Source organism: Sorex fumeus, unplaced genomic scaffold, assembly GCF_029834395.1.
Source record: "Sorex fumeus unplaced genomic scaffold, SorFum_2.1 ptg000048l, whole genome shotgun sequence".
Lineage (NCBI taxonomy): Eukaryota > Metazoa > Chordata > Mammalia > Eulipotyphla > Soricidae > Sorex > Sorex fumeus.
The window spans coordinates 8,909,192-8,928,271 of record NW_026606105.1 but is presented as its reverse complement, the minus strand read 5'-3'; the positions used below and the strand labels follow the sequence as shown (position 1 = coordinate 8,928,271).

The 19,080-nt window shown below is 44.2% G+C and overlaps 1 non-coding gene across 1 annotated transcript; it reads left to right on the top strand.

Moving 5' to 3' along the window:
• Nucleotides 1–18,703: 18,703 nt before the first annotated feature.
• On the top strand, nucleotides 18,704–18,865 carry LOC130032538 (U1 spliceosomal RNA). The gene has a single exon (XR_008793846.1). It is a non-coding gene; the product is annotated as a U1 spliceosomal RNA (small nuclear RNA).
• Nucleotides 18,866–19,080: the final 215 nt, after the last annotated feature.

Here is a 19,080-nt window from a genome sequence, read left to right as displayed (position 1 = left end):
TAATGTAATCTCAAAGATGATTCCCTGTTATCCCAGAATCACCAAGAAATTGCAGCAAAAGCAATGGCTAGAAAAGTACAGCAGCACATACTATCGATATTGATATTGGTAAATGGAGTTAAAAGTACTATTGATGCACTCGCCCGCTCCTCTCTGGAAAGAAAGATGGCGGCCGCACAGGAGCCTTGTGGACAGCAGGTTTGAGCCGAGGGTGGGGGGCGGCAGGGGCCTCATGGGAAGGGGGGCGTTCTGAGCCGTCCTTCACGCCCGACCGAGGTCACCAGCTGCCCCCCACGAGCGGCTCTCCGGCACGGCCACAGCCCCGGAGGACTTAGCACAGAGAGCCACCCGCTTGGAGCAGAAAAGCAAATGGACTATGTGTTAAACCGCGCCAGCATGCCTGCCCGGAGGGGAAAGGGTGTTGCTCCATTCGCCCAATCCTCTCTGGAAAGAAAGATGGTGGCCGCACGGGAGCCTTGTGGACAGCAGGTTTGAGCCGGGGGTGGGGGGCGGCAGGGGCCTCATGGGAAGGGGGGCGTTCTGGGCCGTCCTTCACACCCGACCGAGGTCACCAGCTGCCCCCCACGAGCAGCTCTCCAGCACGGCCACGACTCCAGAGCACAGAAACCAATCTCTTAACTATCTAACTTTTAATAGAAATACTTCCAGGGTTAATAAGTAAAACAACAGAAATCCAAAACCACGCGGCCGCAATAGCGGCCGTGCGACATCATTTTATTCTTAAACCCAGCTGTAGAAAGCAAATCATTTCACAACGCTGTTTCAGCATATCTGATTGGGGGGGGGGTTCGTAAACTCTAAACAATAATTGTGCATCTTCTATCGAAACAATGTATCTAGTCAAAGTAGATAGAGTATTAACTAGAACTCATCTGCCTCACAGGAATTGGGAGGGATGGGAGGTGGGGTTCTATTGGGGTTCGCGGTTAAAAATAAGTATTGGTAAAGGGAAATGTGTTTGATACTTACATGACTGAGACCTAAACCCGAAAGCTCTGTAACTTTTCCCACAGTGATTCAATAAAGAAATAAATTATAAAAAATAAATAAATAAATAAAAATAGAATAAAATAAAATAAAATATGCACTTTTAAAACGTTAAAAAAAGTACTATTAATGAAAATTATTTGAAAAAAATTGTTCATTCATCAAAAGCCTCAGATTTTCTACCTTCTGTAAAGAGATTCTATCTCTGGGTTAGAATTGGTGTACAGGAATGTTTATAACTATGGACTTTATAAGCATGTGAGAACCGGAGTAGAAAAGAGTGTCAGTCAAAATATCGAGAGTATAGACAGTACAATTTTAGCTCTGTAACAGACTACACTAAAATGATCAAAGAAAAATACACTTGCCAAAAACATACAAGCCTGAGTCTAGAACTAAGAAAATGCAGAGAGAAGCGTGGACTCTGGCTGAAGTCTTCCAACTGTCTGTCCCTGTTGGTCCTTCCCCTGCTGTTCCCCCACCATGGACCCTAAGGAATACTCTTCCTGAGGGAATGGGTGAAGACCATGGAAGGTGAAATCCCACCATCACCACCCCAGTAGTGCCCTCCCACGCCCTCTCCCACCTGGCCACACACACACACACACACACACACACACACACACACACACACACACACACCCTTACACATACACAGACTTATGCAAAGGAAGAAAAAGGGATGAGAAAAATAACCATAGTGGTGAGTTAAAGCAGTGTCCCATAGAGGGGGTTGAGGGAAAAGCACGATCAGACTGAGACCGGAAAGATCCACCTTCCACCTCTTGGGTCGCCTACACCTGCCTGGAGGGTCTAGGGCAGCATTTTTCAACCCAGGGTTCACAAGATACTCCGAAGGGGCCAGATGTGAAAAAATCAATAAATGAGAGAGTAGGGAGGAGATTAGGGACCTACGAGTTGGGGAACAGGAACACCAAAAGGAAACGAGGTAAGAAAGGACCATGCTATGATAAAGATTGAGGAACACTGAAGTAGGGTTCTATCCCCTCATCATACATGCACAATCAAATGACAGACATGGAGAGAACTCAGGCTTATCCAGAGCCCGATCTCTATAAAGAGGGCTACTCCTCAGACATCTCTCCCATTTGAACACCCATCAACTCAAACTGCTCAGAGACAGACATAGAATTTTTCTCTGGGGTGGATATTTATGATATTTATTGACAATTCTCTGAATTACTAATGGTGGAAGATGGTGTAGATATTTCTTTAATTATGGGGGGGAAAAAAAGAAAACCTCATCTTTGCAGATTGCTGTATTTCCCTAAATAGTCTTATAATGAGAGTAGGCAATATTACTAGGAATTTATTGAGATTCTTAATTAGAAAGTTTTTTAAAATTTAAACTCAACACAGCTGGCTTTATTTTCTCCTTTTCTCACTTATCTCTATATTCTCAAGTTTCCAGTGAGCACATAATTACTTTCAATGACAGAAAGGAAAATTAATGTTATTAATTTGTATATCTCCTACCACATTTTATTGCTTAATTTTGAAGGGGAAAAAAATGTCAAGAGGTTGAAGTCCAAAAGTTTAAATGCTAGGCTATTGATTTGGCCAGGGACATAACTTAAAGGGCTGGAGTTTATGCTTTGTACGCAGGAGTTTTGGGTTCCAGTCCAGACTTCGCATGTTCCCCCAAGCATCACCAGTTATGCCCCCCACAAAATAAATAAAAATAAAGGAAGGCAGTTTGGTAGTGCTTCTTCACTTGTCCAGAACATGAATTGGATAAGAAAACTCTCAAAAGTATGAGTTTCTGACAATGTTCAGAAGGCCTATTTCCCAAACTTTATGGACTATGGATATTTACCTACATTTTGCGTACTCCCACAAATAAGAAAGAGAGAGTTCCAATAGAAAAAGCAAGGGGCAAAGAGATTTCTATTTATGACTATAAATACTATCCAGCATCTCTAACCTGAAAGCTTTGAAAAGTAGATTATTGTGGAAAATTGCAGTTCCCCCAAATGGTGACAACGCGTTACCCACACTGCCACCAAGTTTCCGGCTCATCTACAAAGTGACCTTGACCCTCTTCCATGATGAAATAGGATCTGCTTTTCCTCTGCCCTGGCTCAGCAGACTCGTGACTCACTTGGAACGCTCAGAAGGTTCTATTTGGAACGCGGTAGAAGGAATGTTTCCGACTTTCAAGGTCAGATTGGAAAGGGCACTGTGGCCTTTGCCCAGCTGGTTGGAATCCTCACCCTGGAAGCCTGCAGTTGTCATGTGAGCCGTCCAGCTGCCCCAGCCCCGGCCTGAACACTGGAGAGATCACAGAGCCAGACCTTGGCAGGAGCCAGAGAGCAGCCCCTCCCCCCACCCCACACCCTCTAACATCAGCTGTCCCAGCTCCAGGCACCATCTGTTAGCCACCCTAAGGAGCACCCAAAGAGAGCGCCACACCCCCCCTAAGTTCCCTGTGTTCCTCACACCCACCTCCCCCCTCCCAAAAAAAAAAAAACCCTGTGAATGCTACTTAGGGACCAGACTACAGGAAGTTGAACTCAGTGATTAACTCACAGGGGTGAGTATCAAGACTCACAGGATCTTGATAGTTACTATTCAAAGGATCAGCTCCCAGATCCTGGGGAAAGACCTTCATGGGTTGTAGAGGACAGAGAAAGGAGGCATCATGCCAAGTCTCTAAAGCGAAGGCTCCAAGTCATGGGTGAAGAAGTGTCTCTCACCAGTGCGGGCCATTGATTCTTCTGTAGCTTCATGCTTTCCGAGGCTGCAGCCTAACAGGGGCTGGGTTGTCCCAGGGCAACGGCCTTAGGTTGCGGGAAATCTTGCAGAATTTAGTCCCCTCTTGGAGGGTGGTCTAAGTATTTGTAGTTCTGAGATGTCCTATTTTGTTAACTGAAAGTGAAGGGCTGCTGTAACCAAAGCCTACGACACATCCCCAGGAGGAAGGGAGAGAACATTAAGATGAGACTGGGGGTTCCCAGCAGGAGGGGAGACTCTTGATCCAGAACAGAGGAAAGTTTATCAGTGTCTCTTACCCAGGGAGGCATGTGGGCCCCTGTAGGCACCCAGGATATGAATATTGCAAAAGGGCCTCAGGTGAAAATCTAGTCAATGATGGGCCATGGTGTGAGACAAGGAACCCCACTATAGGAAGAAACAGGTCAGAAGGGGGCTGTGGAGGGGGAAAGATTGAGAAACACTGGAACACTAGTCTAGTACACTCTTGCGGCCATGTGGAAAACAGAAAACTAGACTCCGAGACTACAGATGACCCTGCCAGGCAAGACACTACAATGCTGCCTGTGGTCTGCTCGTTGGCTGACTGATATAGGCAGAAAGAGGAAAGCTTTTGTTGGTGTTTTTGTTCATTTGTTTTAGGAAACAGAGGAAATAGAATATAAAAAAACCCATGTTGTAGGTGTTTGTTGTAGCAGCACTTCACTTGCTAAAATTCTGAAATAAATTGTGTTTCTCATCCTTAGATTTTTCCAGACAGCAACAGATTCTCCAAATAAGCAGCTGCATTATTCAATTGGCCCTTCATTTATCTTTATAATGTGACTTCTTATGAAAAAGAAAATGAAGATCACTCAATCTGCTCTCTAGCGCTGTAGTACTGTAGCACTGTTGTTCATCGATTTGCTCGAGCAGGCCCAGTAACATTCCACTGTGAGACTTGTTGTTAATTCTCTAGCATAATAGATCAAAATTATTTTTTAATTATGAGCAGCTTTAACGAGGCATTACTGAAAACTAAAGCATCCACTTATTATTTTGATAGTGTTGGGAATCTGGAATAATTTCCAAATTCTACCTTCAGGCTCCACAGATTTTTCAAATATCACTCCTCCATACCTGACCAGCCCCTTCCAGGGCTGCTCCCTTTCCACCGAGGATTCATGGGTGCTATGCTCTGCCCCCTCACCTTTGGGGGAGAGGATGCCAAGGGCACGAGCCCCGTGGGCTCACGATTTCTGAAAGCCTTTTCTTCATCAGGAGGGTGAGTCATCACAATGGCATTGACTGCAAGGCCCAGAAACCCAGCCCACAGAGCCCGTCTGCACATAACCCTGACTCATCACCCCCTTTTACCAGATTCTCAAAATGCCTACAGCCATTCCAAGGCAGCCAACATGACAAGTAGGCATGCAGACAGTGGTTTCTTCCTTAATAGGGTTTTTGATGAACATTTAACCTCTTTAATTAAACGAACAAACAAACAAACAAAACAAAACCTAATATCCACTCTTGGTGCACTAGAGCATTGTAAGAGAAGAGGTGAGGGAAGGTGACCACTCAGCATCCTTCCTAGCCTCCAAGACTCCTCCCCGCCATAGCCCTTCTTCAACAAGCTCAGACAGCCAGAGTGATGAAGCGCTTTCCTCCTACCCCTACTTCTCGTTTACCTGCCCTAGGTCAACCCTTGCACAGAGCAAAGGGGTCCTTGAATGGACTCTGAGTTTCCTCCTTTGCTTCCCTTCCTTCATTCCAGTTAGGAAGAGGCTCTGGAGGCTGAGAGTGCAATGTCCAGTAGGGGTTTGGGGTACAGAGGGGGGTGTCAGAGACGGGGAGCAGAGCCAAAGAGAGGGATGATGCTGAGGGTGCTCCCTGTAGGATACTGAGTATGATCCCCTTCACTGACCTGGACAGTGGGGCCCAGTGGTGCTCACTGGAGCCCTTCCTGCCTCTAGTTCCATGACTAGTTGCAGGTTTTATTTCTGTAATTCATTCTGATAGATATCTGGGAATATCTTATTGCGGTTTTCAGTTGCTTCTACTTGAAAGTTAGGAATGTTGAGCATTTCATATGGATATTTTTGTTTTGTTATTGCCAGTTTGATCTCCTTAGGTGAAATGTCCGAATATTTCCCTTGTTGAATTGAAATGTTTTATGAAAGGAAAATATTATATATGTATTATATATATATCATATATATATATATATATGGGCTGGAGTGCTAGCACAGTGGTAGTGTGTTTGCCTTGCACGCTGCTGGCCTGGCTGAGCCGGGTTAAATTCCTCCACCCCTCTCAGAGAGCCCGGCAAGCTACCAAGATATCTTGCCCGCATGGCAAAGCCTGGCAAGCTACCCATGACGTATTCAATTTGCCAAACACAGTAACAACAAGTCTCACAATGGAGATGTTACTGGGCCTGCTCAAGCAAATCAATGAACAATGGGAGGACAGTGACAGTGACAGTGCTTTTTTTTGTTTGTTTTGGAGTCTCCCCCTGTCACTGTCACTGTCCTGTTGTTCATTGATTTGCTCGAGCGGGCTGGAGTGATAGCACAGCAGGTAAGGCATTTGCCTTGCATGCAGCCAACATGGCCGACCTGAGTTTGATTCCTCCGCCCCTCTCGAAGAGTCCGGCAAGCTACCGAGAGTATGTTACCCACGCGGCAGAGCCTGGCAAGCTACCCATGATGTATTCGATATGCCAAAGCACAGTGACAACAAACCTCACGATGGAGACATTACTGGGCCCGCTCAAGAAAATCGATGAACAACGGGAGGACAACAGTGACAGGGGTCTCCCCCAGAGGTGCTGGGTTTTCTCTGGGGGGATACTGCACTGTGGAGGACTGAAGCTGGGTCTCATCCATGCAAATCTTGGGCTCGGCCCTTTGAGTTATGCCCCTGGCCCCCATTCTTGGTTGTGGTTTGGAGACACACCTGGCATGCTCAAGAACTACTCCTGGTTCTGTGTTCAGGGGACCATGTGGTACTGAAGAATCAAACCAACATCAGCAGCATTGAAGGCAAGTGCCTTACTCCTGTGTTATCTCTCCAGCACCCCGATTTTTAAATATATATTCTATATATAAGTCCTTTATCCCATATCGATGGTATTTTTCCATTTTATGACAGTGACTTTCAAAACCATAGCTGGAGCGATAGCACAGCGGGTAGGGAGTTTGCCTTGTACATGGTCATCCTGGGTTTGATTCCTCCATCCCTCTCAGAGAGCCAGGCAAGCTACCATGAGTATCCCGCCCACACAGCAGAGCCTGGCAAGCTCCCCATGGCGCATTCGATATGCCAAAAACAGTAATGACAAGTCTCACAATGGAAACCTTACTGGTGCCCGCTCAAGCAAATTGATGAACAACAGGAGGACAGTGCTACAGTGCTACAGTGACTTTCAAAAAACGACCATTTGTTTTCATTTTCATCATTCAGTTTATTGATTTTTTTTTGAGGTTTCTATTTTTGTGTCCTAAGTCAAGGACATAAAGCTCTTCTATGTTTTCTCTTAGACAATTGGGATTGCTACCCTAATTTTTTCACATGGGTGTCCAATTGCTTTTCAGTTGACATCAAAGAGTCTCTTGCTCCACTAAATTACCTTTTTTAATGGAGTCTCTGTTCCATCCCAATGATCTCTTTGCCCGTACCACACTGTCTTTGTTTCTGTCCCTTTATAATGCCTTGAAATCAAGGAGGATGAATCCTTCAGTTTGTATTACTTTGCCATCTCTTTCAAAATTACGTTTGGTACTCTATTTCCTTTGTTCTTTCATATCCAATATCCATTTTATTGTCAATGTGTGAGCTGCTCCCACACACACGCACACACCCACACAAACACACAAATGGAGCTATTGATAGTTATTTATCTATAGATTGAGAGAAAAGTGACCTCTTACTAGTCCTGAGTCTTTGTTCAAAAAGATAGCTCAGTGGCTGACTATATACCTTGCACACAGGAGACCAGTTTCAATTATAGGCACCAGTTGTCCTAAGTAGCACTGGAAGTGACCCCCAAACATAGAGATGCGTATAGACCCTAAGCACTGCCAGGTGCATCCTCCAAAGAAAAAAGTAGTAATAAACTGATTCTTGGGGACATGAAGAAAACTCAAAGGAGTAGATTACATGTCTTGCATAAACAAGGCCCTGAGTTTGATGCCCTATACCACATGCCCCTCACCACTATTGTATAGCCCCAGTGATCCCCTGCCTTGCAGAAAAACTTTGGGAGTAGCCCCATGCACCTTGGGGAAGGCCCCTGTAATAATAATAATAATAATTGGAGTGATAGCACAGCGGTAGGGCATTTGCCTTGCACGCAGCCAACATGGCCGACCTGAGTTCGATTCCTCGACCCCTCTCGGAGAGCCCGGCAAGCTACCGAGAGTATCTCGCCTGCACGGCAGAGCCTGGCAAGCTCCCCGTGACGTATTCGATATGCCAAACACAGTAACAACAAAGTCTCCAATGGAGACGTTACTGGGCCCGCTCGAGCAAATCGATGATCAACGGGAGGACCTTTATTTTTTAATAATAATGGCAATAATAATAATACTGAATTTTTCAATGCATGAATTTCAGGTTTTACTTGACTTTGTTTATCAAAGATTTAGCACATATGTTGTTCAATTTATCCTCAAATATCTCTTGTCTTTGATACTATGGTAAATGACACTTGTACTCTGTCACTGTCACTGTCCTCCCATCATTCATCAATTTGCTCAAGCAGGCCCAGTAATGTCTCCATTGTGAGACTTGTTGTTAACGGTGTTTGGCATATTGAATACGTCACGGGTAGCTTGCCAGGCTTGCCGCGCGGGCCAGATACTCTCAGTTGTTGGCCGGCTCTCTGAGAGGGGTGGAGGAATCAAACCCGGCTTGGCCAGACTGGCTGCGCACAAGGCAAATGCCCTACTGCTGTTCTATCATTCCAGCCCACACTGAACTCTATTCACCATAATAGCATTAGGCTAAGCTCCAGTTCCTCTGAATGTGAACTGAAGTAGAAATAGAGTCACAGAAGATGAATTAGTTAAATTAGGAAGAGGTCATTCTTGAGTTATTGGAATAGGATCAGAGTCTTTATTATTGGAGGAGAGCATCATGGAAGCAGACACTTCAGGAGAAGTCTGGCAGGACAAAGCAGAAGTAGATATTAGTTTAGGGGGCACAGCCTCGGAATGCCTGTGACTACCAGAAACTAGAGAGGCAAAGAAGAATCCTCCTTGGTTCAAAGAAGCCCACCACTAACAACCCCGTAATATCTGACTACCCAGCAGAAATGGAAGCAATAGCTTTCTAAGACCTTCCATTTGTGATACTTTATTGCAGTCTCTCCATGAAATGAAAACAGTAGTATCTTTGTGGGAGATAGGGCTGGGTGTGTGTGTGTGCCAGGGGGTGGGGAGACCCCACTCCTTGGTGCTCAGGAAATATTCTTGGCCCTGTAGTCAAGAATGACCCATGATTGCAACTGTGGTTGGAAGCATGAAATGCAAGTGCCTTAACCCCTGTCCTATTTCTCAGACTCACTGTACTTTAATTTCTGGTATGCAATTTCCACATATTTTCAAATTTATTTTGTTTCCTGCTAAAAGGTAAAGGTAAAGGCCCCCCCGTTGATCGTCGATTTGCTCGAGCGGGCCCAGTAACGTCTCCATTGGAGACTTTGTTGTTACTGTGTCTGGCATATCGACTACTCTCGGTAGCTTGCCGGGCTCTCCGAGAGGGCGGAGGAATCGAACTCGGGTCGGCCATGTTGGCTGAGTGCAAGGCAGACGCCCTACCCGCTGTGCTACTCTGCTAAATTCAATGCTTATATCTAGTAACATTTTTTTGTAGACTGAGTTTTCTCAGGTGGCCCAGGTAGTCCCAGCATCACCCTTTCCTCTGTGGAATCAAGAATAGTGCTGGTGAGGCCCTTAGACATCCTAAACACCACTTGGGAGCACCACCACCTCCGCCATCACACATACAAAGAGATAATGTGAACAGACTTGAAGGATGGAGTAGAGTCAAACTGGCTAGGAACCCTTGGTTTGGGGGAGAAGAGGCCTTGAGTTTCCTGTGTGCTCTTTTCATCCCTCTTATATGTGAACTACAACCTGGCAATGCCCCCTCCCCACACACACACACACCACCACCAGACAGCCCCAAGCAAAACATTCATCTGTATGTGGTTCAGTGATTGGGAAAGGGGCAGTGAGTCAACCCTAGCGGGAGTCTGGCCCAAACCTATCAGAGAGTAGGGCAGCTAATGGACTGTCAAGGGGGGGAAAGAGAGGAGAGAGGCACATACATATGTTGAAAAGAAAACACCCCTGTTGAGGCCTTTGTCCAGAGTAGATAAAGCCCATGCCTTGACTTTATGAAGTTGGTGTTATAGGAAAGTTTTTTTTTTTTTTCTGCCTGCCTCTTCCTGGAACTTTCTGTGTAACCTGGGGTATTGTCAAAGGAAAGAGATGCTTGGTGATCTTTTTCACAGTCTCATCAGGACAATTAACGTTCCTTTAACTGTCTTCTTTTATGAAGGTTCCACCCTTGTCTGGGTGATGGTTCAATTTCTCCATCTCCAGAACACAGTGTTTGCATCTCAATGGGATGTTGTGGTCTTCCTGCTTTGAGTTAATTCAAGGTGACAAAAAAAAACTTCTGGTGACAAAGAAACTTCTATTAATCACAACTAGGTTGTTTTTTTAAAAAAAATGTTATTTTAATGCAGAAAAAAGACATAACTATTGATAACAATTCTAGAATTAAAATTGATTTGATTACAAAGTTGCAATATTAAAAGCAACAGCTATAGAAAATCAATTTATGTGAAAAATGTGATGCCTGATCACAAGGTTGTTAAGTCCTTGTCAAATAATTTATTACACTATTTGTTGCTTTAGAAGGTGTGGCGCAGTCCAGAGATTTTAGGATCAATGGTCTGGGTCAATGAGTCAACATGGAGGTGACTATGGGAAGTGGGCATAATGACGGGGCTTCCAGAAGTGTGGGGAGTTGGCGGGAGGCTACTCACCCATACCTCAATTAAAACACCAGTTCTCAACCTGGGCACTGGGTACCTGAAATTATTCACAAATTGGCATCTATGCAGAGTATGTTCATGAAGTATAAGTTTCCATATAAAGAAAGAGTGTGGTGGGCCCACACAGATGGGACACTCAAGCATTCGATGGCCAAGAGCCATCTCCCCAGGCTGGTCCACGGCAGTGGTGGATGACACACAAAGGACCAGGGGAATGGAGAAACAGGAAGCAGGCCCCAGGCTGATCGGTAGTCAATTTATTTCTCTCTCCTCCCCAGGGTAGTCTGATCTCTCCCTTTACAGCATAGTCATAGTCGTTGTTTTGGTCATAGTCTCAGACATCAGAGTTCCATCATCATAGTCTCCTCTTGGACCTCAAAGGCGTCTCCTTCATTATATCTTCTTCCTCATCTCGACATAGTCTCATAGTCCTCTACTTCCAGTAGTCATTGTCATCTAGTTCTCCTTCTAGTTCCATAGTCTCCAAAGTCTCAGTTCTCCTCCTCATCTTCAACGTCTTATCATCGACCTTCTCGTCCTCAACATCTAGTCCTCAGCATCTAGTCTTCAGCATCTACTCTTCAGCATCTAGTCCTCGACCTTCTTGTCTCATTCTCAGCATCCTGTTTTCATCTTGTTTTCAACATCTCCTTCCCTCTTACCCCTTACAGCATAGTTATATAGAAATCATGAAGGGTGGGGATAAAAATGTGGGGTTAAACATTATCATAACAACAAAGAGATGTAAGACCTCTCCTTCAGGAAACAAACTCAAGGACAAAATCTCATCTGAGAATTCAACACTCCAGATTACTAGAAGATCTGCTCAAGGGCAGGATTCCATCCAGGGTGTATTGCTTTCTCCTTTCCTCAGCTAGTAATCCATTGAAACAGTCACAGTAAATTTACTTCTTGTAATATTTCTAGCAATGTCATTTTGTATGAACACAATAAGAGATATATTAAGCTTGAAGGTTGGCTCTTCCTGGGGACATCTTGCTATATATTCAGACCACAGTCTTCAGGCTAGGTTAGTCTTTCCTAACCTCAGCAGGGTCCTTACTTAATTACTTCTTTTTGAATCATGACAGAGTTTGTCCATAACCATGCCCTTAACTTATAGTTAAGTATCATGCATGGCACTTAGTTTGGCCCATTTTGATGCCAGGGTAGCTCACAAATTGCCCTGGGTCCATCCAGTACCTCATTGGTGTAGGATAACATTGGTTTGTCCTTTCTCCCTGGCTGCAGAGAGCTTAGGTTTATTGGGTTACACCCATCACCGTGCTCCCAAGACACTTCCATTCCTCTGTGTTTATTGAAATATAGCTCTAAACATTTTAGGTTTAACATTGGTTTGTCCTTTCTCCCTTGCCACAGGGAGTTTAGGCTTATTGGGTTACACCCATCACAGTACTCCGGAGGCACTCCCATTCCTCTGTGTTTATCTGTAACCTCTTCTCTGTGCTCTGCTTCCCCAACGGAACAATCACCTTTATCCCCTAATCAAACTTGTAAGGTTAGCTTCTCTGATGCTGGATTTGTATTTGTAAGTGATATGTTCCTTTTCTCTTCTTATGGTCCTTGCTTAGTTACTTTGGAGCAATGTTCTTTTTGTATAGACACAGGAAGACAGTTAATGTTATGCTTTTGTGACTTGGGAGTTAATTGACTCCAAATAATAGGCATCTGCTTTCTCGACTTAAGCCTCAGTTTCCCTTAGTTCCTAGCACACCTAAAGCAAGGTCCCAATGAGGGACTAGATGGACCCAGGGTAAGCTGTGAGGGCCAGGCCAAGCACCATAATACTTAACTATAATCTAAATGCATGGTCATGAAAAAATTCTGTCATGATCCAAAGAGTAACAGTGGATTAGGGTTAGGGTTAGGAAAGACTAATCCGGCCTGAGCACTGTAGTCTAAGATCTAAAGCGAGATGTCCCCGGGAGAGCCATCCTATAAGCTTAATGTATCGTTTACTGTTTCCATACAAGATAACTAATATTATTAAGGAGTAGAATTCGGATGAATGCTCAAATGGTTATTGAACTAAGGAAAGGAGAAATGTACCCCTAGGTTGTATTTTGCCCTTGAGTAGATCTCCTGGCTGCATTTCAGGAAGGGATTTCATATGTTGATTGTGCTACTGAACTTCAGGTGTGGTGGCTACCCCCAATGCTTGGAGGTTGGCACGTGACCAAGGCCGTGAGATGGAGCATGGAGGAACTACCAGATTACTGGGAAGAGATGGGAAAGAGGGGCAGTGTGTAACTGGAATGGGGCACTTAGTGGGAATAAACGGCAACTGATCACCAACCACCCTGGCAGCCATGTTCCCTACTTCATACATCCATTGGCAGAAGGAGCAGGCTGAGGTGGGGGAAGTAACTCATGGCTGACAAACGCATATGGCAAGCGAGAGAAACTGCCATTGCTACTGCCACACTGCTCACTTATTTATTTTTTGATTACACACCGACACCAGGCAGAACATGTAGATGCTAGGTGCAACTTTTGTGGAGCTGGCAGGATGTGAAGTCCATGTCATGCAGGAGCTCACAACAGAACTTCATTAGTCCTAAATCTCCCAGATGGTCCCTGGAGTTACAGAGGTGGGGAGCGGGAAAATAGTAGATTATTTTCTTGAGAATGCTGCCTCTCTCCTCCCCACCCACCTCACATAAGTTTCCTCGGGATCTCTGCCAGCAAGAATAGAGTGTTGGGTTCTAGAGCAAAACACTCTAGTCCTTTAAGTCATCTCCCAAGTCCTGTCTTTAGTTTTTACAAGTTACCATGATGATGGGGCTTAGTTGTTAGTATTTCTCTATTTGGGTAGAAGAAATAGGTATTTGGCGGGGGTGGGGGGTGGGGGGCTGTTTGTATATTTTTGCTGAGCTGCTGGTCATGGCCTTCCTTATTCATTCTACTTGGAATTTATTTGGAATTTGTAAACTTATTTATAGGCTTATTTGTAGGCTTATTTCTTTTTTTTTTTCCTTTTGGGTCACACCCAGCGATGCTCAGGGGTTACTCCTGGCTCTGCACTCAAGAATTACTCCTGGTGGTGCTTGGGGGACCATATGGGATGCTGGGAATAGAACCTAGGTCGGCCGCGTGCAAGGCAAGCTCCCTACCCGCTGTGCTATCACTCCAGCCCCTGTAGGCTTATTTCTTCAGCCAAATTTGAGAATATTTCAGCCACTATAAGAAAACTGTTAACTGCTATTGTTTTACTTCTGAGAATCCAATTGTTAGATATTTTACTACTGTCCCAGGAAACATTACTGGCGCCTGCTCGAGCAAATCGACAATTAACGGAAAGTCAAATGATCAAGTGATCAAGTGTCCCAGAAGACCACAGAGTTTTTTAAAAAGTATTTTTGAAGTATTTTAAGTATCTTTAAAGTATTTTTCTCTGTTGTTTAATGAAGCAAATTCTATAGATGAACATTTCCACTTTTTTAGTTTTTCCTCTTATTTTCATTCTATTATTGAGCCTATTCTATGAATTGCTGTAAAGTTTTTAGCTAGCCTTACAATTTCTATTTTTAATATATAGTAGCACCCTCACCCCACCACTACAGCCATGTCAAGGGCTCAACTCCACTGCCTCATTATTGGAAAACACTGGGTTGTCCTTGCTCCTCCCACAGGGAGCTTAAGGTTTACTGAGCCACTCCCACAACAGTGCAACCGAGGCACACCCAATTCTATAAAGCACTAATAATCCTATTTTGCTTTTTTCTTTTCTTTAAGTCATTTGCATGGTTTATTTAGCAATGTCCTTTTTGTTTAGACACAGAAAGTCAGTTCATGCTATCTTTGTAACATGAGAGTTAATTGACTCCAAAATAATGTTTACTCGTGGGCATCCATATTTACTTGACTTAAGCTTCAGTTGCCTTTAGTTCTAGCACGCTAAAAAGAAGGGTCCCGACGTGTGTATTCAAAAAATGAATATGAAACTGCAGGCTGCATTCATTTGTCTCAGGTCGCTTCCCCCACCCAGGACATTCAATGTCAATAGGTGGACAAAGGAGGAAACGAGGGCCAGGCTGCTTGATGATCAGTTGCAGTTTATTCCAATCTTGTCTCAATTCTCCTGATTCTCCTCCATCCTCCTCCTATTCTCCTCCATCGTCCTCAATTCTCCTCTTCCTGGTTCGCCTTGATTCTCCTCCCTCTGCCTGCTCTTACTGTCTTAATTATATCCCCAAATGATGAACTATTGGGGTAGCAATTACACATAGGTGTGGTCATACAATTAATACATGTAAAGTCCTTCCCTCAGGGAAGCTTCCCTTAGGACAAATTCTCATCCAATAAGATGTCCCACCTAAGGGCAAAATACCATCTAGGGGTGGTTTCTCCTTTCCTTAGTCCAATAACCATTTAAACATTCATCTTAATTCTACTTCTTAATAATATTAGTCATCTTGTATGGACATAGCAAGAGATACACTAAGCTTGTAGGGTGGCTCTCCCGGGGACATCTCGTTATAGATCTCAGACTACAGTGCTCAGGCAAGATTAGCCTTTCCTAACCTTAGCAAGGTTCTAATCCAGTTGTTACCCTTTGGATCATGACAGAATTTGTTCACGACCATGCTCTTAACTTACAGTTAAGTATTATGGCACTTGGCCTGGCCCATTTCAATGCCAGGGTAGCTCACAGCTTGCCCTGGGTCCATCTAGTCCCTCGTCGGAAACTTGCTTTTGGGGTGTTAGGAACTAAGGGAAATTGAGACTTTAGTCGAGAAAGCAGATGCCTAGGAGTGAATATTATTTGGAGTCAATTAACTCCCAAGTCACAAAAGCATAGCATTAACTGTCTTCCTGTCTCTATTCAAAAAGGACATTGCCCTAAAGTAACTATGCAAAGAACATAAGGAGAAGAGAAAATGAATATATCACTTACAAATACAAATCCAGTGTCAGAGAAGCTGACCTTAAAAGTCAACAGAGTTTGATAAAAGTGATTGTTCCGTTGGGGAAGCAGAGCACAGAGAAGAGGTTACAGATAAACACAGAGGAATGGGAATGCCTCTGGAGTACTGTGATGGGTGTAACCCAATAAACCTAAGCTCCCTGTGGCAAGGGAGAAAGGACAAACCAATGTTAAACCTAAAATGTTTAGGGACTGGAGCAATAGCACAGCAGGTAAGGCATTTGCCTTCCACGTGGCCTACTCAGGTTCAATTCCCAGCATTCTATATGGCCTGCTGAGCACCGCCAGGAGTAATTCCTGAGTGCATGAGGCAGGAGTAATCTCTGTGCATTGCCATGTGTGGCCCAAAAAGAAAAAAAAAAAAGAACTGCTTAGAGCTATATTTCAATAAACACAGGGGAATGGGAGTGTCTCACAGCAGCACTGTGATGGGTATAACCCAATAAACCTAAGCTCCCTGCAACCAGGACAAACCAATGTTATTCTACATGTGGGAATGGATTCCTACTGACCAGTGTCTTGAGAACTGTGGACTCAGGCTGAAGTGAGGAATTCCTCTTTGAAGGAAAGATAAGTCAGTTAGTGTGTGTGTGTGTGGGGGGGGGGGGGGGGAGCAATTCATATGTTCAGAAGCATGGGTATGTGCACGGATGGCCCATGTGCTTGGGCAGCTCATATGTGCTGGCTACACATGTGCTCAGGCAGCACATAGGGACCCTTTCTTTGATCATGGGGATCCTTTATGGACTTTATAAACATTTTTCCCAAACGCTTTCCCACAGTCTGTTATTAGGGCGGTTGCCAAGGGAGTTTGGGGCAGCAGATAGTCTTTTGATACTCTCCACCAGGCTTTGTTGCAGTGCTGGGGCCTTTCCTGCCAAGGGGTCCACCCTCTCCTCCTCCCAGGAAACTTCCTGCACTTGGCCCAGAATTCTGTATATAAATGGCTTTGTGGGCTCCTGAGATGGGCCCTTTGTGTCAAAGGCCTCCATACCTTCAGTCTTATTCAGATTTCACATCTTCCCACAAAACACACATTACACCATGACCTGCAATCATCCTGCCTGCTACGCTCTCATCTAAGGCACCACATGGTCTCATGAGTCCCACAAAATGTGACCCCAAAGCCAAGCAAAACAAAAATACAAAATTCAAGACTAAACTACAGCAACAAGCTTACTTTCATAGAGGCATGGCAACATATAATTACATTATAGCAGCACATGACTGTCAGAGACTCATGTATATGGTAATTGAATGTATAGATGAATTTGCATATGTACCTTTATAAATGCACATCTATATGATTTATATATACTGTATAAATGAGCATATGTACATGATACTTGAATTAGAAGCGGTGACAGCTCAAACAATGGGGGAGGGAATAAAATATTCAATATACTCTTCAGTATAATGTATCTTTCATGGGAAGCACAAAATTTCATCTCTCTCACACCATAATACTCTCAGGAATTAATTCTACCTAGGAGAGATAGCTCAACTGACTGGAGTGCATGCTTTGTGTTGAAGGAGATACCCAGTACTATCCCCAGCATCACGTACTACCCAAGCACCCCTAGGAATAACCCTGAGCCGAGAGCTGGGAGTACCACCTGAGCATCACTAGGTGTGGTTCAAACAAAAAAAAAAAATTCAGGGCCAGAGTGATAGTACAGCAGGGAGGGTGCTTGCCTTGCACATGGCCGACCTGGGTCCAATCCCCAGCATCCCATATACTCCCCCAAGCCAGGAGTAGCCCCTGAGTATCATGAAGCGTGGCCCAAAAAACAAACAAACATACAAACAAAGCTGTGAACTCTCTCCACTTAAAAAAAAAATTCTGGCTAAACGAAAACGTTCAAAATAAACAATAAAGTCATAAAGATGTAAAAAAAAGTGAAAGCAGACATGAACTGTAATCTTAGGATGAAATGTTTTCTAATTTTGAAACCAGTTCAAAAATACAGTCAAAGAAATTGTGTTTCATTCTTCATCTAACTGAAGACAGAGAATGAGCTGCTGAATAAGGCACATCTTAGAGAAAGGGATGTGGCTTAGCTGTAGAGCCCTTGCCACACATGTGAGAGGCGCTGGTTCAATTTCTTGATTCTTTCAAGTGATGAACAAGAGACTAGGGAAGGTCATAATAGAACAGGAAAGAATTCACACTGTCTGGTGAAAATAAAAGACTAAGACCGACCGTGATATTGCTTTTCAATTCAATGAATCCACTCACTACTTTTCCTCAGGTAACTAAGAGAATGTTGTCACCTATATTGTGTGCATAGAGTCTTCATATTTCAGTCCTCCTTCTATGGTACTTTATCTTTGATTTTATGGGACCTGAGTTCTGTAAACATGTCGTGAAAATATCTTTATTGAAAAAACTTTATTGGTGTTACATCGGCAAGACACCGGTTTATTACTTGGTTTTGATCTATGTTTTTAATTAAAACTTAGTGTTACTCTGTTGTCTTACCCAGTTATCTACCACTCTTGGCTGGCTGCTTATTCTGGAACACAACTAAGAGTAATTCAAACAAGTAAGGATTTTTTTTTTCTCTCCCCCACACAACAAGAAATTTGGAGGTGGGAAATACTGATGTCCAAGTTTAGGTCGAGGTCAGAAAGAGGGCTACAAGATGGGGCCAGAGCAATAGCACACTGGACAGGGCATTTGCCTTGCATGCAGCCAAGTTGGGTTTGATCCCTGGTATCCCATATGGTCCCTTGAGCACTACCAGGAGTTCCCTGAGTGCAGAGCCAGTAACCCCTGGGTGTGAACCAAAGAGCCAGAAAAAAAAAAAGGGCTCCCAGACCTGAGAGCAGCTTTACATGAGGGAGGTCTGGGCCTGGTTCCCACACCCCACCTGCAGCACAGGTAAGAGCATCTCTTCACAAGCACTTACCTAAAGTAGCCCTTGTATACAGCTAGGTGTGGCCCCAAACAAAAGTGAACTGTACTTACCTGGCAGGGAAGATACCATGACCATGACAGTGGTTTGCCAGGGTGAGGCTTATCCTTTGCACTCCAAATGTCCTGATCACTGCAATTTCCCAAAATGTGGGAAACTCAACAGCACAATTTGTGGTAGTAAGGGGACTGCATTTCCACTCTCCTCTGGAAGGAAAAAAAATCCAATATTTAGGACAATGCCAGACATAATCTAGTGCATATTTGTTCCTGTTCCTCTCAGTCCACCAATAATCATAACATAAATGTCTACAAATGTCTGGAGGCATTCCCCCCTGACCTGGACAAAAACCTTTAAGGAGTTTATTATTGTGGGAACTTGACGGGGGTGGGTGGATTTGGGCCAGTCAGCAGTGCTTAGTG